Genomic DNA, 13796 nt, shown 5'->3' with positions numbered 1-13796 from the left:
GTTCTAAACGTGTTACAGACTGGTAAGGCATAGTGTAATAAATATATTGAAGTCAGAATAGCTTGTTTTTAAATCCTTCCTCACCACAATTAATAGTTGTGTATCCAGGGAAGTTGTATAACCTTCTAAGCTTCAACTGCTTCTTCTGGAAAATGGGGACAATAATAGCACCTTATAGGGTTGTTCAGTTCAGTCACTCAGTCGTGTCTGATTCCTTGCGACCCCATGGACAGCAGCACGCCAGGCCTCCCTGTCCATCACCAACTCCCGGAGTCCACTCAAACTCATGTTCATTGAGTCAGTGATGCCATCCAACCATCTCATCCTCTGTCGTCCCCTTCTCCTCCTGCCTTCAGTTTTTCCCAACATCAGGGTCTTTTCAAATGAGTCAGTTCTTCACATCAGGTGGCCAAAGTATTGGAGTTTCAGCTTCAACATCAGTCCTTTAGGATGGACTGGTTGGATCTCCTTGCAGTCCAAGGGACTCTCAAGAGTCTTCTCCAACACCACAGTTCAAAAGCATCAATTCTTCAGAGCTCAGATTTCTTTATGGTCCAACTCTCACATCCATGCATGACTACTTGAAAAACCATAGCCTTGACTAGATGGACCTTTGTTGGCAAAGCAATGTCTCTGCTTTTTAATATTCTGTCTAGGTTGGTCATAACTTTCCTTCCAAGGAGTAAGCGTCTTTTAATTTCATGGATGCAGTCTGCAGTGACACTGTTTCCATTGTTTCCCCATCTATTTGCCATGAAGTGATGGGACTGGATGCCATGATCTTCGTTTTCTGAATGTTGAGCTTTAAGCCAACTTTTTCACTCTCCTCTTTCACGCTCATCAAGAGGCTCTTTACTTCTTCTTCACTTTCTGCCATAAGGGTGGTGTCATCTGCCAATATCTGAGGTTATTGGCCAAGGTTTAAAGGAAATAATGAATATAAAGCATTTAGTTCAGTTCAGTTCAGTCACTCAGTCGTGTCCGACTCTTTGCGACCCCATGAATCGCAGCACGCCAGGCCTCCCTGTCCATCACCATCTCCCAGAGTTCACAAGTGACTATAACTTTAAGCACTCAAAAATGTTATTAACTCCATTGAGTAAACTTTTTGTTAACTATGCAACCTTAAGCAAATGACTTAAATTCTATGTCTCAATTTCCTCAGCTGTGAAATGGGGATAAAAATAGTACTAGTACACAACCTTTGGGGTTTGGTAGCTCAGTGGTAAAGAATCCGTGTTCCAAGGCAGGAGTTGCAGGTTCGATCCCTGGGTCGGGAAGATCCCCTAGAAAAGGAAATGGCAACCCACTCCATTATCTTGCCTGGGAAACCCATGGACAGAGGAACCTGGTGGGCTACAAGTCCACAGGGTTGCAAAAAAACATGACTTAGCAGCGACTAAACAACAACAACACAACCTTTATCTGAGACCTTGGTTAAACGGTTTTCTGAATTTAGAATGTTTTAGATTTTGAAAAGTAATCTAATGCATATACCTTGTCACACCCCAAAAGCTTCTAGGGCCACACCCAATAGTCAAGTACATTTACAGTTCTGCAGCAAAATGTATGAATAGCCATACTAAGAGGACTAAAGAAGAGACTCTATATAACTGCATGGCAGGGACTTTCCTGGTGGGCCAGTGGGTAAGACCCTGTGCTTCCAATGCAGAGGGCATGGGTTCCATGGGGAACTAAAATCTCACATCTCACATGCCATAAGGAACAGCCAAAATGTAAATAAATAGAAAATATCTTTAAAAAACAACAACATAAATAAATAAATAGCTGCATGGAAGTTTAGGTCAGGTTTTGCTCCCAAATGAATTTTTTTAAAGTATCATGTTCATGCGTTTTTCAATTCCACAATTGTAAATAATGGATCATGAACCTGTACTTTATAAAGTAGTTGTAAGGATCAAATGAGTTGATACGTGATATGCTTAAAAAATACTAAGTGGTAAATAAATTTTAGCTATTTTTTTTTTTTTTTTTTATCACCAGAAAGGTGGCTTCGAAGAGCAACGGCAAAAGAACTATTAAATAAAGAATGCTGGACCATTGGCTCTCCATGTGGAGGGGAAAATCAAATCCCTACTTCATTATCATATCATATGATATGATATATCATATCATAAATCTTAGATGGATTAAAGTTCTGAAATTGAAAGCACAGCTTGGAAACTATTAGGAGGCTATGTTGAATATTTTTACCTCAGGGTAGAAAAGGATATCTTAATGCACAAAAAGTACTTAACAATCAGGAAAAAAAAAACAAAAACAAAAACATAAACTTGAACTGACTAAACTGTAAAACTTGTATATTGCAAAAGAAAAGTATCCAAGGGAAGGGGGAGGAAGACTGGCTTTCCTTGAATCTCTTTTAAGATCAGGGAAAAACTTTCCCAGAAGCTGACTGCAAACATGGACAAAGCATACAGAATTGTGTCGTACCTGAAACTAAACCAACCTCTGGCAACGGGGACGGAGTTATCCTTAGACCATCCAGGAGATGACAGTGGAGTCAGCTTCCCCTGAGATAACAGCTCTTCTGGAAAGATGAGCTGGAAAGATGGCTCCTTTGCTACCAGGTGTCATACATCCAAAGAGAAGAGGGAAACGGAGGGGTGCTTGCTTCAAGAAAGCAGAAAGCTTCCACCAATTCTTAATAGAATTATATCTCATGACCAGAACTGTCTTATATGGCCACCATGACTTCAGGGAATTCTAGGAAGATAGTGGAATGATACTTCCATAAACGTTATACTTCCCATATGATCAAAGAGACTTTGATATGAATATTAGAGTATAAAGTGTCCAGTTGTATTATTTAGACTATTATGTCAAAGTCATTAGATTTACAATTACATTGTTGTCTCATGCTAAAAACAAAAATATATTTTAGATAGATTAATAGGTTAAATTTTCAAAATAAAAATTTAATATGTAAAACACATAAATACTAAATTTTATGCATAAAATAGCAAATGAAAGGTGATATGGATGAGAACTATGCCTTTCTGTAGTCAAGTGAGAGAAGAGCAATTGTGAATGGAGGTGGAAAGTGACAACCTGCACAGCACCCAACCACAGGCCTAGACCCAGGACTGCTCGAAATAAACATATGGAGGAAAGCACACATATGGAGGTTGAAGATCTTGAAAGTGAGTTTTAAAAATATCAACTTAGGCCTAAAAACTTCTTGAAAAGTTTTCAGTATTCTCAGGAGTACACACACGGCAGTTTAAAGATCACCACTCTAGGGAACACTCCTGTACACAAGATCTTGTTCACTGCAGCGTTATTTATTCAGAAAACCTGTGTTCTAAATCACTTCAGTCGTGTCCCAACTCTTTGCAATCCTATGGACTGTAGCCCATCAGGCTCCTCTGTCCATGGGATTCTCCAGGCAAGAATACCGGTTGCCATACCCTCCTCCAGGGGATCTTCCCAACTTAGGGATCGAACCCTCATCTCCTATGTCTCCTGCACTGGCACGAGCGCCACCTGGGAAGCCCATACTTTGCAGAGTGGTATCCAAATCATTTGGAAAGCTAATGTGCTTTGAACGTCTCATTAATTATCACCAGGCAATTGTTTTGACTTTTGAGGGACACATATGCTGCTTCCAAGAATCTCCTCTGCTTCTTTTCTTTCTTCATCCTCCTAATACAGCCTGTACATCTTGTCAAGAAAGATTTACAGTAAGCAGAGTCTGTTGCATAAAACTGTATTGATAATAATATTCATGGAAATGACCTAAATGTCCATCAGCAGAGTGATGGCTAAATTGCATGTGATATAGTTGTATGACTGGATACCAAGAACAGCAATTAGATAACCAGATCTGCATATACCAATATGGACAAAGCTTAAAACCATAAGCTGAATTTTAAAAAGCATGCTGCAGAACAATCTATCATATGATTTCTATAAATTCTAAAAACTATATTTACAAAGCTACACTGTATTTTCAAATTATGAATTATTTCCAACATACAGAAAAATACAGCAAATAAATCCCCATATGTACACACTGCTCAAGTTGAACAAATGTTAATATTTTACCATATTTGCATCAAATAAATTTTCAAGAAACTAAAGGTGTGACTGAGGTCTTTTACTCCTTTCTAATCACGTTCCCCTCCCTCCCTTCCCAGAAATGACTGTTACTCTAAAGTTCGTGTGTGTACTTCCTGCCCATGTTTTTGTAATTTTGCCACATATATGTATATCCATTAACAATAAAAGTATAATTTATAAGCTTGCTTTCATTACTTAACATTGTTTCCAAGATTGATTGCATCATATAAAAACCCATAGCTTATTCATTTCTCCACTGATTGACATTTAGGTTTTTCCAATTTTTCATTATTATAAATGAAGACACAATGACTGTACTTGACATTAGTTTTACATACATGCATAGACAAGTATAAAATTTTTACAAGTGGATTGTAAGAATACACTCCAAACTTATGATAAAATGCTGATTACCCCTGGGTGGAAGTAGGGTGGGGAGCAAAATGAAATTTGTGAAGGGTAATGGAAATGTAAGAATTACATGACCTTTGTTTCCTTTAAAAAATCATGTAACACAAATCTGAAAAGATACTAATATACATTAATTTTAACTATAGGAATGATAGTTTTAATGGTAATTTCAAAATAGTTTTATTTCCTATTTCTATTTTCTCCAACATTTATCATGGAATTTTTTTAAAAATACAGAAAAGTTGAAGAAAATTATGCAGTCAACACTCATATAACTGCCACCTAGATTCTACAATTAATATTTTACTATATTTTCTTTCTCATATAACTCTAATACTCATTTCTGTCTATTCATATCATCCATATTAATTTTTTACATGTTTGAAAATAAGTTGCAAATATATTTCACCCCTAAACCCTTCAGCATGGATATAAACAATTTGGGTTTAATAATTGTTTAGAAGCTTGGGGTTGTTCTTTGGTAAATTTTTCATACAATGAAATATACAAATCTTAAATGTAACCCAAGCCTCTATCAAGATATAGTGTATTGCCAAAACCCCAGAAGTTTTTTTTTTTAATCCCTTCCTGGTCAATACAAGCCTCACTCATGCCCTAGAGACAGCCCTGTTCGGATCTTTTCCCACCATTGATTAGTTTTGCTTGTTCTTGGAATTTATATAGATGCAGAACTTAAAATAGACATGGTGGCTCAGCCGGTAAAGAATGTGCCTGCAATTTGGGAAACATGGGTTCGATCCCTGGGTTGGGAAGATCCCCTGGAGAAGGCAAAGGCTACCCACTCCAGTATTCTAACCTGGAGAATTCCATGGACTGTGTAGTCCATGGTGTCACAAAGAGTCAGACATGACTGAGCAACTTTCACTTTTAATATGGGCTCTTTTGTGTTTGGCTTCATTTGCTCAACATTATAGTTTTGAGATTAATCTGCTTAAAAATCCCTTTTATGTATCAAAGGATACTATGAACAGAGTAAAAATGCAAGCCACAAAATGGGAGAAAATATCTGCATAGTGTATCTATAAGAGGTTAATATCTAGAATACATAAGGAACTTCTACAACTCAATAACAACAAAAAACAATCTGATTGAGAAACAAAGGATTTGAATAGACATTTCTACAAAGAAGATACACACAGATGGCCAAGAAGCACATGGGAAGATGCTCAACATCACTAATCATCAGAGAAATGTAAATTAAAATTACTTCACTCCCAGCAGAGTGGCTATTATAAAACACACATGCAAACACACACAAGATAACAAACAAAAAAAAGTAAATAACAAGTATTGGAAAAGATTTTGGAGAAATTGGGACCCTTGTGCCCTGTTGGTTGGAATGTAAAATGGTGCAGCCACTATAGGAAACAGTTCAGAGTTTCCTAAAAAAGCTAAAAAAAAAAAAAAATTAACCTATGATCCAGGAATTCCACTTCTGGGTAGATGACCAAAAGAACTGAAAGTAGAAATTCAGACAAATATTTGTACACACATATTCATAGGAGCATTATTCACAATAGCGAAAAGGTAGAAGCAACCAAAGTGTCCATCAGCTGATGAATGCATGAGCAAAATGTGGATTATACATATGATGGAATATTATTCAGCCTTAAAAAGGAAGGAAATCTTGACACACGCTACTACGTCGATGAAACCTAAAGAAGTCAGACTAAGTGAAATATGCTAGTCACAAAAGGACAAATGCCTCTAGCCACAACTAGAGAAGCCCGCATGCCACAATGAAGACCCAGCAGAGCCAAAATAAAAACAAAACCCAACAAACTAAAGGACAAATGCTGTATGATTCCACTTGCATGAAGTACCTAGAGTAGTGAATTCATGGAGACAGAAAGGAGAATGAAGGTTGCAGGGGGAGGAGGAAGGGAGGAATGAGGAGTCAGCATTTAATGGGTACAGAATTTCAGTTTTGGAAGAAGAAAAAAGTCCTGGAGCTGGATGGTGGTGATGGTTGCACAACAGTGTGAATGTACCCAATGTCACTGAATTGTACACTTGAAATGGTTTAAATTGTTAAATTTTGTGTTTTGTGTATTTAATGACAATTTACAAGAAATTACCCCTTTCTAACATGGCAGAGCACATCTATGTGCCCCGTCTGTTCGTCAGGCAATGTTTCTGACAGGAAGAGTGGTCTCAGATATCTATTTCCCTTAATAATTAGGACTTTTCAGTAACAGACTTTTCATTGTAATTAGTGAAAAATGTCACAAGATGTCACTCTTTAGCTGAAAAATTATTCCTATTTGCTTCAGTAGTCAGTAACTATAAGTAATGCCAGCTGCTGCCGCTGCTGCTGCTAAGTCGCTTCAGTCGTGTCCGACTCTGTGCGACCCCATAGAGGGGAGCCCACTGGGCTCCCCCGTCCCTAGGATTCTCCAGGCAAGAACACTGGAGTGGGTTGCCATTTCCTTCTCCAATGCATGAATGTGAAAAGTGAAAGTGATAAAAGCCTGTATATAGTACTTTGCTTATACAAATAATATTTTCTGGGAAAGAGAATCCATTTTACAGCTGTGAAATGGATTAATAAGCTACTCTGTTTATAAAATCTATATTAATATTTCTTAACTTCATTGATACTAATTGTTTTTCAGTTTACACTGAATTGGTGTAATCAAGAACGAACTAACTTTGCAAGTGAGAGTAGTGAAATGCAAAGGTGAAATGTAAAGATCTTTCATCATTTATAAAGTCAGGTGGCTTCTGGCTTTAATACTAAATGATGTGTGACATTGGGTAAGTCCTTTAACCTCTCTCATTTCACCAGAGTGGTAGAAATGTCTTTCCTTAGGTCAACATACAACCCTGGATGTTTACTTTGTGCAAAAACATATATAAACACATTCTATACTAAAATATTCTGATTTTTATAGTAGTAGCTGACTGTGGCTCAGATGATGAACTCCTTATTACCAAATTCAGACTGAAATTGAAGAAAGTAGGGAAAACCACTAGATCATTCAGGTATGACCTAAATCAAATCCCTTATGATTATACAGTGGAAGTGAGAAATAGATTTAAGGGCCTAGATCTGATAGATAGAGTGCCTGATGAACTATGGAATGAGGTTCGTGACACTGTACAGGAAACAGGGAACAAGACCATCCCCATGGAAAACAAATGCAAAAAAGCAAAATGTCTGTCTGGGGAGGCCTTACAAATAGCTGTGAAAAGAAGAGAAGCCAAAAGCAAAGGAGAAAAGGAAAGATATAAGCATCTGAATGCAGAGTTCCAAAGAATAGCAAGGAGAGATAAGAAAGCCTTCCTCAGTGATCAATGCAAAGAAATAGAGGAAAACAACAGAATGGGAAAGACTAGAGATCTCCTCAAGAAAATTAGAGATACCAAGGGAACATTTCATGCAAAGATGGGCTCGATAAAGGACCGAAATGGTATGGACCTAACAGAAGCAGAAGATATTACGAGGTGGCAAGAATACACAGAAGAACTGTACAAAAAGAGCTTCATGACCCAGATAATCACGATGATGTGATCACTCACCTAGAGCCAGACATCCTGGAATGTGAAGTCAAGTGGGCCTTAGAAAGCATCACTACGAACAAAGCTAGTGGAGGTGATGGAATTCCAGTTGAGCTCCTTCAAATCCTGAAAGACGATGCTGTGAAAGTGCTGCACTCAACATGCCAGCAAATTTGGAAAACTCACCAGTGGCCACAGGACTGGAAAAGGTCAGTTTTCATTCCAATCCCAAAGAAAGGCAATGCCAAAGAATGCTCAAACTACCGCACAATTGCACTCATCTCACATGCTAGTAAAGTAATGCTCAAAATTCTCCAAGCCAGGCTTCAGCAATACATGAACTGTGAACTTCCTGATGTTTAAGCTGGTTTTAGAAAAGGCAGAGGAACCAGAGATCAAATTGCCAACATCCGCTGGATCATGGAAAAAGCAAGAGAGTTCCAGAAAAACATCTACTTCTGCTTTATTGACTATGCCAAAGCCTTTGACTGTGTGGATCACAATAAACTGTGGAAAATTCTTCAAGAGATGGGAATACCAGACCACCTGACCTGCCTCTTGAGAAATCTGTATGCAGGTCAGGAAGCAACAGTTAGAACTGGACATGGAACAACAGACTGGTTCCAAATAGGAAAAGGAGTTCGTCAAGGCTGTATATTGTCACCCTGCTCATTTAACTTCTATGCAGAGTACATCATGAGAAACGCTGGACTCGAAGAAGCACAGGCTGGAATCAAGATTGCTGGGAGAAATATCAATAACCTCAGATATGCAGATGACACCACCCTTATGGCAGAAAGTGAAGAGGAACTCAAAAGCCTCTTGATGAAAGTGAAAGACGAGAGTGAAAAAGTTGGCTTAAAGCTCAACATTTAGAAAACGAAGATCATGGCATCTGGTCCTGTCACTTCATGGGAAATAGATGGGGAAACAGTGGAAACCGTGTCAGACTTTATTGTTTTGGGCTTCCAAATCACGGCAGACTGTGACTGCAGCCATGAAATTAAAAGACACTTACTCCTTGGAAGGAAAGTTATGACCAACCTGCTACTGCTAAGTCACTTCAGTCGATTCCAACTCTGTGTGACCCCATAGACAACAGCCCACCAGGCTCCCCCCGTCCCTGGGATTCTCCAGGTAAGAACACTGGCATGGGTTGCCATTTCCTTCTCCAATGCATGAAACTGAAAAGTGAAAGTGAAGTCACTCAGTCGTGTCTGACTGCTAGTGACCCCATGGACTGCAGCCTACCAAGCTCCTCCGTCCATGGGATTTTCCAGGCAAGAGTACTGGAGTGGGGTGCCATTGCCTTCTCCAATGACCAACCTAGATAGTATATTAAAAAGAAGACCTTTGCCAACAAAGGTCCGTCTAGTCAAGGCTATGGTTTTTCCTGTGGTCACGTATGGACGTGAGAGTTGGACTGTGAAGAAGGCTGAGTGCTGAAGAATTGATGCTTTTGAACTGTGGTGTTGGAGAAGACTCTTGAGAGTCCCTTGGACTGCAAGGAGGTCCAACCAGTCCATTCTGAAGGAGATCAGCCCTGGGATTTCTTTGGAGGGAATGATGCTAAAGCTGAAACTCCAGTGCTTTGGCCACCTCATGCGAAGGGTTGACTTATTGGAAAAGACTCTGATGCTGGGAGGGATTGGGGGCAGGAGGAGAAGGGGACGACAGAGGATGAGATGGCTGGATGGCATCACCGACTCTATGGACGTGAGTCTGAGTGAACTCCGGGAGTTGGTGATGGACAGGGAGGCCTGGCGTGCTGCAATTCATGGGGTCGCAAAGAGTCGGACACGACCGAGCGACTGAACTGAACTGAACTGAATCAAATTGCAACTGTTGAGATATAATACCAGTGGGAGTTCAGTAACAGAAAATACTGTCCACAAGAAGACATTAGGAAGTATAATGAGATTTCTTGACCTCCTGAAGGTGTATTTCAGGAAAATACTTACTTGTATCATACCATTAGTCAGAGGTATAAACTCTTGAATTAAAAAATATCACATGTATTACTGAGAACAGTTTTTAAAAGATAATGGAGTATCCTGAAATGTAGAAAAAAGTGCTTTGTTTAAATGTAAATATTTTTAAGATTCAAGAACATGTTAATTCTTAATATGTACACCTACGGCTGATTCATGTTGAGGTTTGACAGAAAACAACAAAATTCTATAAAGCAATTGTCCTTCAATTAAAAAATCAATAAATTAAAAAAATAAAGATTGGAGAAGGAAAAAAAAGAACATGTTAATTCTTAAAGATTAATCATTTGAATTGGTATTATACTATAATAACAATTTTTTAAACTTAAATGCAAAAAAGCAAAGTGGCTGTCTGAAGAGGCCTTACAAATAGCTGTGAAAAGAAGAGAAGCCAAAAGCAAAGGAGAAAAGGAAAGATATAAGCATCTGAATGCAGAGTTCCAAAGAATAGCAAGGAGAGATAAGAAAGCCTTCCTCAGTGATCAATGCAAAGAAATAGAGGAAAACAACAGAATGGGAAAGACTAGAGATCTCCTCAAGAAAATTAGAGATACCAAGGGAACATTTCATGCAAAGATGGGCTCGATAAAGGACAGAAATGGTATGGACCTAACAGAAGCAGAAGATATTAAGAAGAGGTGGCAAGAATACACAGAAGAACTGTACAAAAAGAGCTTCACGACCCAGATAATCACGATGGTGTGATCACTCACCTAGAGCCAGACATCCTGGAATGTGAAGTCCAGTGGGCCTTAGAAAGCATCACTACGAACAAAGCTAGTGGAGGAGATGGAATTCCAGTTGAGCTTCTTCAAATCCTGAAAGACGATGCTGTGAAAGTGCTGCACTCAACATGCCAGCAAATTTGGAAAACTCACCAGTGGCCACAGGACTGGAAAAGGTCAGTTTTCATTCCAATCCCAAAGAAAGGCAATGCCAAAGAATGCTCAAACTACCGCACAATTGCACTCATCTCACATGCTAGTAAAGTAATGCTCAAAATTCTCCAAGCCAGGCTTCAGCAATACATGAACTGTGAACTTCCTGATGTTTAAGCTGGTTTTAGAAAAGGCAGAGGAACCAGAGATCAAATTGCCAACATCCGCTGGATCATGGAAAAAGCAAGAGAGTTCCAGAAAAACATCTACTTCTGCTTTATTGACTATGCCAAAGCCTTTGACTGTGTGGATCACAATAAACTGTGGAAAATTCTTCAAGAGATGGGAATACCAGACCACCTGACCTGCCTCTTGAGAAATCTGTATGCAGGTCAGGAAGCAACAGTTAGAACTGGACATGGAACAACAGACTGGTTCCAAATAGGAAAAGGAGTTCGTCAAGGCTGTATATTGTCACCCTGCTCATTTAACTTCTATGCAGAGTACATCATGAGAAACGCTGGACTCGAAGAAGCACAGGCTGGAATCAAGATTGCTGGGAGAAATATCAATAACCTCAGATATGCAGATGACACCACCCTTATGGCAGAAAGTGAAGAGGAACTCAAAAGCCTCTTGATGAAAGTGAAAGAGGAGAGTGAAAAAGTTGGCTTAAAGCTCAACATTCAGAAAACGAAGATCATGGCATCTGGTCCTGTCACTTCATGGGAAATAGATGGGGAAACAGTGGAAACAGTGTCAGGCTTTATTGTTTTGGGCTCCAAAATCACTGCAGATGGTGACTGCAGCCATGAAATTAAAAGATGCTTACTCCTTGGAAGGAAAGTTATGACCAACCTAGATAGTATATTAAAAAGAAGACCTTTGCCAACAAAGGTCCATCTAGTCAAGGCTATGGTTTTTCCTGTGGTCACGTATGGATGTGAGAGTTGGACTGTGATGAAAGTTGAGTGCTGAAGAATTGATGCTTTTGAACTGTGGTGTTGGAGAAGTCTCTTGAGAGTCCCTTGGACTGCACAGAGATCCAACCAGTCCATCCTAAAGGAGATCAGTCCTGGGTGTTCTTTGGAAGGACTGATGCTAAAGCTGAAACTCCAGTGCTTTGGCCACCTCACGCGAAGGGTTGACTCATTAGAAAAGACTCTGATGCTGGGAGGGATTGGGGGCAGGAGGAAAAGGGGACGACAGAGGATGAGATGGCTGGATGGCATCACCGACTCGATGGACATGAGTTTGAGAGAACTCCAGGAGTTGGTGATGGACAGGGAGGCCTGGTGTGCTGCGATTCATGGGGTCACAAAGAGTCGGACACGACTGAGCGACTTAACTGAACTGAACTGAAACTTCTAATTTCTGTAAGAAGTTAAGTTTGATTTATAATACCTAAAAATAATCAAAAGATCAATGCTCACTCCTGGGTGAAATGCTGGACAATATAAGTCAATAAACTAGGATATTACATTTTTATCAGTAGTAACAGTTATTAGGACTAATATTATTAGGATGAGAAAAATTATTTGAAATTGTGGGTGAAAATAAAGAACTCAGAATGATATAAAAATCAGAGTGTAAATAGTCCCCAGTTTAGGCTGTTTACAGTTTTTTGCTTCATTTTATTTAACTCTTAAAACTCAGATCTTTCTGTTTTACCTTTCATTTCCAAATGATTAAATATGTAAAAGGAGAGGGGGTATATAGTAGGTAAAGTGTACAGGTTGCTTTTTGTGGTCATAAAAATGTTGCAAAATTAACTGTAGTGATCATTGCACCTGTGAATATATTAAAAACCATTGAACTTTACACTTTAAATGGGTGAACTGTATAAAAGGGCTTCCCTGGTAGCTCAGACAGTAAAGAATCTGCCTGCAGTTTGGGAGACCTGGGTTTGATCTCTGGGTTGGGAAGATCTCCTGGAGGAGGGCATGGCAACCCTCTCTAGTATTCTTGCCTGGAGAATCCCCATGGACAGAGAAGCCTGGCAGTCTGTAGGTGGCAAAAAGTCGGACACGACTGAGCTACTAAGCACAACAAAATGGTAAATAAAGTTATTAAATGATGAAGGAAGCACTATTCAAACATTTTTTTCTATTACTGCAAATATAGGTATGAATGCCTATTTTTAAAAGAGTACTGAGAACAACTGATTTGGAGGGAGGGATAAATTGGAAGTATGGGATTAACAGATGCACACTACTGTATATGAAATAGATATACAACAAGGGTTTACTGTAGATCACAGGGAACTATATTCAATCTCTGGTAATAAACTATAATGGAAAAGAGTTTTTATAAGGAATATTGCTATATATGTATAACTGAGTTACTTTGCTGTACACCTGAAATTAACACAGTATTGTAAATCAACAATAATTCAATTAAAATAAATAACAGTTCAAGTAAGAAAAAATATGTAAGAGGAAAGAAAAGAATGACGTTAAAATTCGGGTGATTAAACCCTGGAATCAAAAAAGATTTATATTTCATGATATATCATCACTTCCATCATACGTGTGTGTGTGTGTGTGTGTGTGTGTGTGTGGCGCGGTGATGGGAAATCTCCCAGTGAAAGAGAAGTTTGGGAGGGGCGTAGTGGGGGAGGCCCCTTCTGTTGCATTGATAACACGTTCATTCACTGGGAGTCGGCTAAAACAGACTAATCCTTCACGCAGTAATTCGCTTCACCTTAATAAGGCCCTGCCACCTCTCCCAGAATTCGGTAAGTTCAAAGTGCAGGAAAAGTGCATTTTTCCAAAGAATAATTTGAAACGATTTTGTATATAATTACTGGAGGGTGGGAATGGGTGAAGGTGGTAATTACCAGGCGTCGCTTTGCTATAGTATTTGCACTGGGGAGATAATCTCAATGCGCAAATAGTTTCAAAAAGATTGT

At 39.0% G+C, this 13796-nt stretch overlaps 1 protein-coding gene across 2 annotated transcripts in view; it reads left to right on the top strand.

Annotated features, from left to right (window-relative positions):
* Positions 1–13796, top strand: part of FGFBP3 (fibroblast growth factor binding protein 3) — a 139960-nt gene that overhangs the window by 125110 nt on the left and 1054 nt on the right. The window contains exon 1 of one of the 2 annotated variants that reach the window (XM_044935424.2): positions 13443–13622. The exons of the other annotated variant lie outside the window; for it this stretch is intronic. The gene's annotated coding sequence lies outside the window, so the exon portion shown is untranslated. Of the gene's footprint in view, positions 1–13442; positions 13623–13796 lie in introns of those variants that run through there. 2 annotated transcript variants of the gene reach the window in all.

Source organism: Bubalus bubalis, chromosome 23, assembly GCF_019923935.1.
Source record: "Bubalus bubalis isolate 160015118507 breed Murrah chromosome 23, NDDB_SH_1, whole genome shotgun sequence".
Classification (NCBI taxonomy): Eukaryota; Metazoa; Chordata; class Mammalia; order Artiodactyla; family Bovidae; genus Bubalus; species Bubalus bubalis.
This window is presented reverse-complemented; position numbering and strand designations above follow the sequence as displayed.